The 10,078-nt window shown below is 53.6% G+C and overlaps 1 long non-coding RNA gene across 1 annotated transcript; it reads right to left on the bottom strand.

Annotated features, from left to right (window-relative positions):
- Positions 1-4,077: 4,077 nt before the first annotated feature.
- LOC122439481 lies at positions 4,078-9,778 on the bottom strand. Its single transcript, XR_006268874.1, has 5 exons — positions 9,691-9,778; positions 8,270-8,360; positions 7,870-7,934; positions 5,164-5,255; positions 4,078-4,231 (listed from the first exon to the last, which is right to left on the bottom strand). It is a non-coding gene; the product is annotated as an uncharacterized LOC122439481 (long non-coding RNA).
- Between the last annotated feature and the right edge of the window lie 300 nt (positions 9,779-10,078).

Below are 10,078 nucleotides of genomic sequence, written 5' to 3'. Positions count from 1 at the left end.
ATTCTCCAGTTTTCCCCATTCTCCAAAGAAAACCCTCCTCAGTCCCTTTTCTCCGTCAAGCTACCACTTCCTCTTTCTCCTTTGTTTCACTATCAGATTTCTTGGGGCAAAAGGATTCTATGTGTCCTTTCTAGCCAGTGCGCCCACGAATGACTCGGTCATCGGACAGACCTGGAATCCAGCCCTCACTCTGCCACTGGGTTGTGGTGTAACCCTGAGCAAATCACAGAGCTTCTCTGAGCAGTCACTGACGGCTGTCTCCCCAACCCCAGGACAATGCTGGCCCCTGTGGGCTTCACATTAACTACCTGGTGGGTGAGAAATCAATGACTTCACTTCATTCACAAGGAGCCTTGCCTCCACATCACCCTTTGCAGCTCAGGCCCTCACTTCCTGTGATGGTTGTGCTGTGCTGGGCTTAGTCGCTCAGTCATGTCTGACTCTGCGACCCCATGGACTGTAGCCCGCCAGGCTCCTCTGTCCATGGGGACTCTCCAGGCAAGAATACTGGGGTGGGTTGCTATGCCCTCCCTTCAGGGGATCTTCCCAACCTAGGGATAAAACCCAGGTCTCCTGCATTGCAGGTGGATTCTTTACTGTCTAAGCCACCAGGGAAGCCCAAGAATACTGGAGTGGGTAGCCTATCCCTTCCCCAGCAGATCTTCCCAACCCAGGGATCAACCCGGGGTCTCCTGCATTGCAGGCAGATTCTTTACCACTGAGCTACCAGGGAAGCCCACCTGTGATGGTTAATTTTTTTTAATTGGGGGAAAATATACATAACATAAAATTTACCATTTTAAAAAAATATATTTACCATTTTAACCATGCCGTACCACTAAATACTTTCACATTTTTGTGCAGCTATCACCACCATCCATCTCTGGGACTTTTTCATTATCCCAAACTGAAACTGTACACCTAATAAATATGAACTCCCCATTTCTCCCTCTCCTCAGCCCCTGGTAACCACACGTTCAGCCTTTGGTCTCTGTGAATTTGACTACTCCGGGTACCTCGTAGAAGTGGAATCATATAATTTTTGTTAATATAATCATCCTTTCTGATGGTTAATTTTATATTGCAACATGGCTAGTCTATGGTGCCCAGTTGTTTGGTGAAACACCAGCCTAGATGTTATGAATGATATTTAAATCGGAGACTTTGAGTAAAGCAGATTACTCTCTGTAACACAGGTGGGTCTCATCTAAGGATATATATATATATATATATATATATATATGCTATTGGTTCTGTTTCCCCAGAGAATCCTGACGAATACACTGGGTCCCTTTACACAGGCCTTATCCTTTCAGCCCAGACATCACCTCTTCCAGGAAGCCGTTTGGGGCATTGTCCTGTGGGATTCTTGCCACATATGGCCTCATAGAGGGAGCTTAATCCTTGTGAGAGCTTTCTGCTCCTTGATTCAAACACTCATTCAGCTCTGCCCTCTCTCAGGGGCACTGGGATGGCTGGGCTTTGTGGGTGTAACATGGTGTTTGTGAAATTCAGTCAATTTGTTCAATGGCCCCAGGGAGCCTTGTAAGGAAACTCACCGCCATCTTAGGCAGAGCTCTCTCTGAACACTAGAATCTGACTTGAGGCAGAACCCCAGCTAGGGAGTGAAGCCCCACGCCATTCTCCCCACACCTGCTGGGACTACCCTGCTCTCAGGCAAGCGCCAGAAAAAGTCCCGGGGAGCACCTGCATGGAAGAGGCCCTTGCCCTTCCCGACGGGGGCCGGCGGCTGGATGGAGGCACAGCACCCGCCCGTCCACGTCTCCACCTTGCCCCCGGGGAGCCTCGAGTTCTCCAGGGGGCAGGTGCCAGGGTACCCCAAGGATCCCCGTCAGGCCCGGGATCTGACAGCAGGGCTGCCCTCCCGCTTTCTGAGGCATGACAGAGGCCTTGATGAGGAGGAGGAAGGGCTGCCGCTGGGCCCGCAGCCCCCTGGCCCCCATGGCCGGACTGGGCCGTGACTGGGAGCCGGGTTTGGAGCAGAAGGTCTGCTCTCGAATCCCAGCTCCGCCACTTACCAGCTGTGTCACCTGGGGAAAGCCACTTCACATTGCAGACTGTTTCCCCACCTCTGAGAAGAGAAAATAATGCTTATCTCAGGAAGTACTCACAGGACCAAATGAGGTAACACACAGAGGACCTGGCACCTAGTAATCACTCCATAAATGACAGGTATTATTGTTGATGCTTTTTTTTTTTTCACTATCTGTGTGACTTTAGGCAAGTGGCTTAGCCTCTCTGTGCCCTATTTCCTGACCTCTAAAAACCAGGATTAAAATAACAATAAATGCTCTACAAGGTGGCCATGGAGGTAATAATCCCTCAATACAAAACAGCTATTATTAGTCATTGATATTTATTGGCTTTTTAAATTATTATTATTATTATTTGGACTAACCAACCAGGGTAGCCCCTTGATCCCTCCAGCACTGAGGAATCTGAGGCTCCTGGTGGAAGAAAAGCCTTGCTCGAAGCCCCCTCCCCACCCCCACCCTCAGGCCCCTTTGAAGTCCCCAGGGGCCCTGGGGCCGTGATAAATGTCCCAGCCCTATAGGTTATGACTTGCTGCCAGATTTGACATTAACCATCATGCCCTGGCTGGGTGTTTGAAGAAAGTGGCTAAATGCTGCTGGGGCTGATGTGGGAGATAGCAGCCGAGGCTGGTCTTTGAAAGCCCCCTGGCCGCCCTGGCGAGAGAGAGCGAGGAGGCCGGCTCCGCTCCAGCTGTTTAGTCTACCAATCACGGTGGTGACATGGAGTCTGTGCCGGCGTGAGGAGGGCTGCTGCCGGCACTGGGCGGGGAGGGGCCGCCTGCGGCCACTGAGGCTTTCCTTGGCTGGCTTTCTTTTGGTGGGGGTGGATGCATGTGCCCTTTTCACACCTCTCCAGTAAGAGCGGAGACGTTGGAGAGGAGAAAGAGTGCTGGACTAGAAGCTCAGGGCCTGGGCTCGGCCGCTGTCTTGCTTCCCCTCTTTTTTCCCTAAGAAAGAGAAGCACATGTAGTGAGAGGTTCACATCCCAGGCTTTAGAGTCAGCCAGTCCCCTGGCTCTGCCTCTTCTTACAGTGAGCTTTGACTTCCTTGGGTCTGGACCTCAGTTTCCTCATCTGTAAAATGGGGATGAATAACAGCAGCTCTCTCGAGGGGTCCAGCATGGATTAAATAAGCCAATGTGTGTAATGCTTCTTGCACAGAAGCAAGCACCCAGTAGAGTCTCAGCAGACAGAAGCTGACCACCAATATTGGCTGGGGACACCAAAATAAAGAGCCAAGTTTCCTTTTCAGCCCCCACTGTGTCCCCAGAAACTTTGTCCCAGTTACCAATTCACACCACCCTTCACCACTGGTTCGTTCCTTCAGATAACTTTCATCTGAGGCAGAGAAGCATCCTATTAGAAATAACAGCTCCCAGGGCACTTGCTACATGCCAGGCACTGTGTAGAGCACTTTACATGCCACAGCTGGCCTGGGAGAAAAGCATTCGGTGAGATAACAAAGAACACTGCCTGGTACTTAGGAAGTTCTTCATAAACAGGAGCTGCTGTGACTTTGGAGCACCTACTCTGTGCCAGCCCGTGCCAGGAACTGGAGACCCAAAACTTGGCGGAGAGGGGCTCGGCCTTCAAAACGCCACTGGGACAAGCCAGGTTAGGTTAGGCAGCAATAATCAATGTCGCTGTACTGAAGGCAATAAAGACTTAGTTCGCACTCACACTGCATGTCCAGTGCGGGTGGGCAGGAGTTTCTGTTCACCCAGTCAGTCAGGGGCAACAACTGGTGGACCCTCCACCTTGATGTGCATTTGCAGAGTCACCAGCAAATCATACACTCACTTGGAAAGTTTGTGTCGCCAGCATTTTTTTTCAAATTAATATTTATTTATTGATGTATTTTGGGCTGCACTGAATCTTCATTGCTGCCCTCAGACTTTCTCTAGGTGTGATGAGCAGATGCTACTTTCTAGCTGTGATGCGCAGGCTTCTCATTGCGGTGGCTTCCCTTGTTACAGAGCACAGGCTGTAGCGTGTGTGGGCTTCAGTAGCTGTGGCGCACAGACTTCGTTGCTCCAGGGAATGTGGAATCTTCCCAGGGATCGAATCATGTCCCCTTCATTGGCAGGCAGATTCTTAACCACTGGACCACCAGGGAAGTCCCACCAGCATTTCACTGGCTACAGTAAATCACATGGTTCTGCCCAACCTCAGAAGTGCCTGGAGGGAGAAGAAAAATGACTGCCCACAAGCCCACAGCCCAGGAGCAGAGACAGATATGTGAATAGCTCTCCCACTGGAGTTATGTTTTCACCAAGTGTTGTGGGAGCACAACCACAGGGGAGAAGCAACTTTGTCGGAGAGGTCTGTGGAGGCGGCACAGGTGGAGGTCTGTGGAGGCACGGCAGAGGTGACCTGAGAGCCTAGGCCAGGCGTTTGGTGCCGTGGATGGCTCTTATTGATGCACTGGGGTCTAGGACCCATGGCTGACTTTCAAGGATCCAGGAGCCCCTGAAACTGCCACATCTTGGTTGTAGGTGGGTTTGTCCATTTTTCTGAGAAGAAAGTCTTAATTTGCATCATCTGAGGCTTAGCTCACCAGATTCTATGCCCTTCTCCTGACATTAGCCTTTGTCAGTGTGACGGTCTTAAAGTGTGACCTTCAAACCACCTGCCACAGAGAACCTGAGTGGTTGTCAAAAATGCACCCTGCCCTGACCAACTGAATCAGAAGCCCTGGGGGTGAGGCCTGGCAATCTGCATTTTAACAAGTTCTTCAGGTTACCCTGAGGTCCCCTGCCAGAGACAGCTCTCCCCAAGCCCAGTCAGGCCTTGAATGAGGCATGATGAGGGCTGCATGGTTAACAAGACCCCTCTGTAGTGGAGGGGCTTCCCTAGCGGCTCAGCAGTAAAGAATCTTCCTGCAATGCAGGAGACGCCGGAGACTGGGGTTCGATCCCTGGATCAGAAAGATCTCCTGGAGGAGGAAATGGCAACCCACTCCAGTACTCTTGCTAGAGAATCCCATGGACAGAGGAGCCTGGTTGGCTACAGTCCATGGAGTCACAAAGAGCGGGACGTGACTGAGCAACTGAACATACGCATACAAACTCTGTGGTGGAGGGCACTTTACAATTTCCAGAGCCACTTACCCCAGCTGATTCGACCCTCACAGAGGCAGGGTGGAGTGGAAGGGGCCAGGTTCCCCTTGTCCCCGCACATAGGAGTTGTTCAGTGCGTGTCACTGGGAAAAGGACAGAATGGCCTAAATACACACACATTCTGGAGTCAGATGGCCTTAGGTTCACACCCTAGTCTTGATGGCTACTAGCGGGGTGATCTCGAATGCCCTCGGGACCCCAGACTCCTCATGTGTCCTTGAACACATGTCTCCCTCACCTGGCCCACGGGACTGAGCTGGCACCCAGTACACATTCTCTAAAGGGTGGCCAGAGGACAGTGACTGTTTTAATACTTGAGTTGGGTCTCCTGAACCTCCCAGAGGTGAGGAGGGAGAAGCAGACAGGGTTCCACTCTGAGCGCCAGAGGCAGGATGCAAGCCCAGGCAAAGTAGCGCTGGGAAGAACCTGGCAAGTGTGTTCAGTATACAGAGTCCCTGGCCTCTCCCAGTGGTTCTGATGCTGCAGGTCTGAGTCAGGCCAGGAATTTTAAACTGCATTTTAAACTGTTCCTGGGGATTCCAGTCCTCAGTGAGGTCCTTGGACCCCTGGACCCAGGTGGTTGGATGTGCAGGTTTGAAATGTCTGACAGGCAATGGGGGGTCCTGGCCACACAGGACCTGTCCGCAACGGTGACACTGCCCCAAGGTGAGCCCTTTCGTGCCCACCTGTCTCCACCACATCCTGGGCTACCTCCCCGCTTTGTGGCCTGAGGCGAGGAGAAAGGGCAGCCGTAGTTTGGGTAGGTGGTCTGGGGAGACGTTGGAGAGAGAACTGACTGGGAGTCAGGAGACTCCAGTCTCTGCCACTGTTCCCTCTGTGACTTTCAGGCTCTGTTTCCCATCTGGATGTGAGGCTCCTCCCCTGATGCAAGATCAATAGGGGCACTCACCGTGCGGCTAATAAGACTTACCCAGGACACCCCCACCACCACCCAGGGCCCCTTCTGAAGCCACGCACCTAATTTTGCCTTCTCTTCTCTAAGTAGGGCCCCATGAAATCCACAAGGGGAGCTAACCCAGACAGGGCTGTGAATGTGCCCACTGCATGCCTGGGCTCTCACCCAGGAAACACGCCACCTGAGACAGGGGTGAGGCGAGGCCTTCTAAGGTGCTCCAGGAGCGCCACTTCTCTGCCTCCTTGGGTTTCTCCACTTTGCTCCCAGCCAGAGGCCAGCCTGGGGGTTTATCAGCCAGGAGTGGCAGAGCCTACTAATCAGAGGCTGCTCAGGGCCCAGAGGATTAACTCTGCAGACCCCAGGCTGGCCGGGTCAGACGTCCTGGCTACCAGCTTTGCCCCAGGGTTCTCAGCTTCAGATTGCTTGTAGCAGGAGGGCAGGGTGGGGGGTTGGTATTGGTTTCAGTGGAACCAGCAAAAGCCAGAGAGAGTAGCGCTAAATAGAGCACCTCACTTCCCTGCTGGAGACCCTCCAGGGGGCATCCTCAACTGTAGAATAAACCCCAAACTGCACCCCATCCATATGGCCCTGCCCACCTCTCTGAACTCAGCCTCTGGGCCAGGCCTGCCTTATTTTCCTACCAGACAGCAATCATCCCCATCCTTACCCCCACCCCCATGCTCTCACCCTGGGACTGAGGCACTGGCTCTTCCTGTGCCTGGAACCCCCTCCAAGATCTTCAAAAGACACCTCTTCCAGGTCTCTCCTCAAAAGTCACGCCCCGAGTGGCCCTCCCATCCCACTGTCACCCCAGCACATCTCTGTTTTATTTTTTAATCAGAGGTGGAAATCTATATCATATGCTTAATTATCTGCTGCCTCTGCCATGAGAAAGGGAGCCTAGTGTTAGTCTGCAGTGCCTAGGACAGTGCCTGGCACCTGGTTGGGGCTTAGGAGCAGTTTGCAGGCTGAAGGGTTGAGGCTAGGAACCTGTAGACCACAGTCCTGGACTCTGAGCAGGAGGTGGCCAGGGAGATGGAGGGCAACTAAGCCAGGGGTCCCTGCTCTAAGGAGCCCATGAGGCAGAGCAGACTGGGTGGGTGTATTTGGAAAAGGAAGCAACAGCTACTGGTTTCACTGCAAACTCTAGGGACCAGCGAGGAGGCAGAGGCGCCACACTGGCCGTGTGTTAGGATGTGGCAGGGGGCTGGGGGACTGGGCTCTTATTACAAGATGGCACCTGGACCGCCTTTCCATGGGCAGGTAGGAGCGGAGGCCCTCTTGGGCCTCAGTGGTCAGGAAAGCCTTCCTGGGGAGCTGAGTTGTGAACAGGGTGTACAGGTACACCTGGACAGGCAGGTGAGGCAGGAGTGGGAATCCCAGGGAAGGCTGAGCACTGCCCCGGCCCTCAAGCCCAAAACCCCAAGGTGGGATGTGCTAAGACCCAGGGAGGCCCTGGACAGAGGAGGGTGGGTCTGCTTCAGACCCCCTGGTACTTCCTCCAGCCACCCGCTCTGTTGCAGGGAGACAGCCAGTTCTGACTGCCTGTTGGAAACTGTCTCTTTGACTTGCTTTTTGTTGCTTTTATTATTATAATCATACTCAATGGCTTGCCAGGAGGACTCTGTTTGACTGTAAACTAAAATGCCTTTGTTCAGCTCAGGGAGAGAAAGTTTGTCCCTGCCCACCTGTGAATAGAAGAGATTAACACACCCCTGCCAAAGGTTGGCCATTCCCTTGGAGATGTTTTGCAAGACTGAAGACCCTTTCACTTTACTTACCTACTGCGTCTCCCTCTCTATTCTGCCTTTTGACTTTAGATCCTTCTTGCTTCCTTCTCTCTGATCTGTAAAAGAACCTGGCATGTAGACCTCAATAAGATGGTTATTCTGAAGGCGCGGCCTGCTATCTTCTTGGTCTGCCGGCTCCCTGATTAAAGTCTCTCCCTTGTCTCAATACCTCATCTCTTGGATTCATTGGCCTCTGGTGCGGTGAGCAGAGCGAGCTTGGACTTGGTAACACCTCCTCCAGGGATCCCATCCCCTCCTCACAGGCAGTTCTGTGCCCCAGCTCATCCACGGGCATCAGAGACCAGCTCATAGCTTGCCTCCAGCCCACTCCCAGCAAGACCTGGGGCAACTCTCAATCCCTGCTTCCCCCACCTGTACTTGACCCTCTGACCTGGGCCTGGGCCTTGGATCTGCCACTACAAAACTGAGCGATCAGAGGAGAGTTCATTCAAAAGTGAATATCTGAGTCTCAGCTTCCTCATCTGTAAAGAGATGGAAAACAAGATAACAGAAGGGTTAAACAGCTAATGCGGGGAAGGGCCCCAGCACAGTGTCTGACACACAGCAAGCGCCCCGTGACTGTCCCCAAATGTTTTGTCTGCTCTTTCCCCCCACCCAGCCCCCCGCGCCCAAAGCCCCCGGGCCTGCGGGCCACCTGCCTAGCCCTGGCCTCTAGCGCCACCTAATGGCCACAAAGCAGAATGCCGCACACTGCACCCCCGGAGCGGAGGATGCAGGAGCCAGGAGCGCGAGTCCCAGAAGCACAGACTCCCCGCGCGTCGCAGACAGGCCCCGACCCTCTGTGGGCCTCAACGTCCTCATCAGTTAAATGGGGACGGTAGCGTCCCTTGGCCCCCACATCAGCTTTGTTTGGGCCTCAGAGAGTCTTTGGGGGCAGAGGGGGAAATGCTTTCCTTGGGGCACTGGCTCAGCCTGAGTTCAGAAGGCTGATCCTCAGAGCAGACATTGGGAGGGGAAGGCGGGGGGGCGGGTGTCCTGCGTAGAGACGGTCACACTCCCATCCCCTCCGGAGGAAGATTTGCAGGGCAAGTGGCTGTTGGACGCAGGACCGAGTCCTCTGGGGTTTAAGACGGCTTGAAGGCTTGGTCTCGCTCCTCTCCAAGGCAAAATCCACAACTGCTTGTCCTGACTCCGTGGCACCGACAGAATCTGGGACAATGGGTGCTCCAGAACCACCGTTTCACCTATCACAGGCACGCGCGCGCGCACACACACACATACGCACACACACACAATCCCAGACTCAGATACCCGCACCCAGGAAGTTAATATCCTTTCCAGCCTTGATTTGTTTCCTGTTTCTAGGCTCAACACTCCCCCCCCAACCCCGCCCCGGGTCAGCTCCTTCAGGAACACAGGGTAACTGTTTCATCACCTTGTATGCCGGGCACCCCACACGGTGCAAGCACACAGCAAGCTCTTCACGACCACTTGTAGAGTTAGTAAACAGAACTACACTCACGACACACAGGCATGCCCGACCCCAGTCACACTCTCCACTCACGCACAGACCCCGTCTCTGTGATTTACCCTCCCCACTCCTGCTCAAACCAAACGTGTGATCACAGAAGTAGGCGAGCCCGCGAACTGTTTGGTGTACACACACACCCACTCCAGCGCATGAAATGTGCGCACCCCTTGCACGCCGTGAGTGCATCTGGTTCCCATCCCAGTCTCCTCGCTTCCCTCCGCCTCCAGTACTGAGGGCTCACCGCGCCCTTCTAAGGCGTGTCGGGAAGGAGTGGGGAGCGGCCCCAGGGTCCGACCCGCCAGCGTCAGGATTTTACCTACAGGTAGGTGGTAAGTTTCCCCGAAGAATCCCAGTTCCTCACACCTGCGCCTCCTTCCTTCTCACTGGAGTGTGTTTCCCCACCCTCTGCTCACCCCTATTCCTTAGTTCGTTGTTGGTATTCAGTTGCTAAGTCGTGTGCGACTCTTTTGCAACTGTAGCCTGCCAGGCTCCTCTGTCTGAGATTTCCCAGGCAAGAATATTGGAGTGGGTTGCCATTTCCTTCTCCAGGGGATCTTTTCCACCCATGAATCTAACCCACGTCTCCTGCCAGTGGGAGTTTTTTTTACTGCTGAGACACCAGGGAAGCCCCACTGGGTGGGTGTGAAGTACACTTGAACACTTGGACAGTGACTTGGCCTTTCTTGGCCTCAGTGACTTCCTCTGAGA

The sequence above is a fragment of the Cervus canadensis genome, chromosome 4, assembly GCF_019320065.1.
Source record: "Cervus canadensis isolate Bull #8, Minnesota chromosome 4, ASM1932006v1, whole genome shotgun sequence".
NCBI classification, from domain to species: Eukaryota; Metazoa; Chordata; class Mammalia; order Artiodactyla; family Cervidae; genus Cervus; species Cervus canadensis.
Note: the sequence above shows the minus strand (reverse complement) of the source record. Positions and strands in the feature narration are given on the sequence as shown.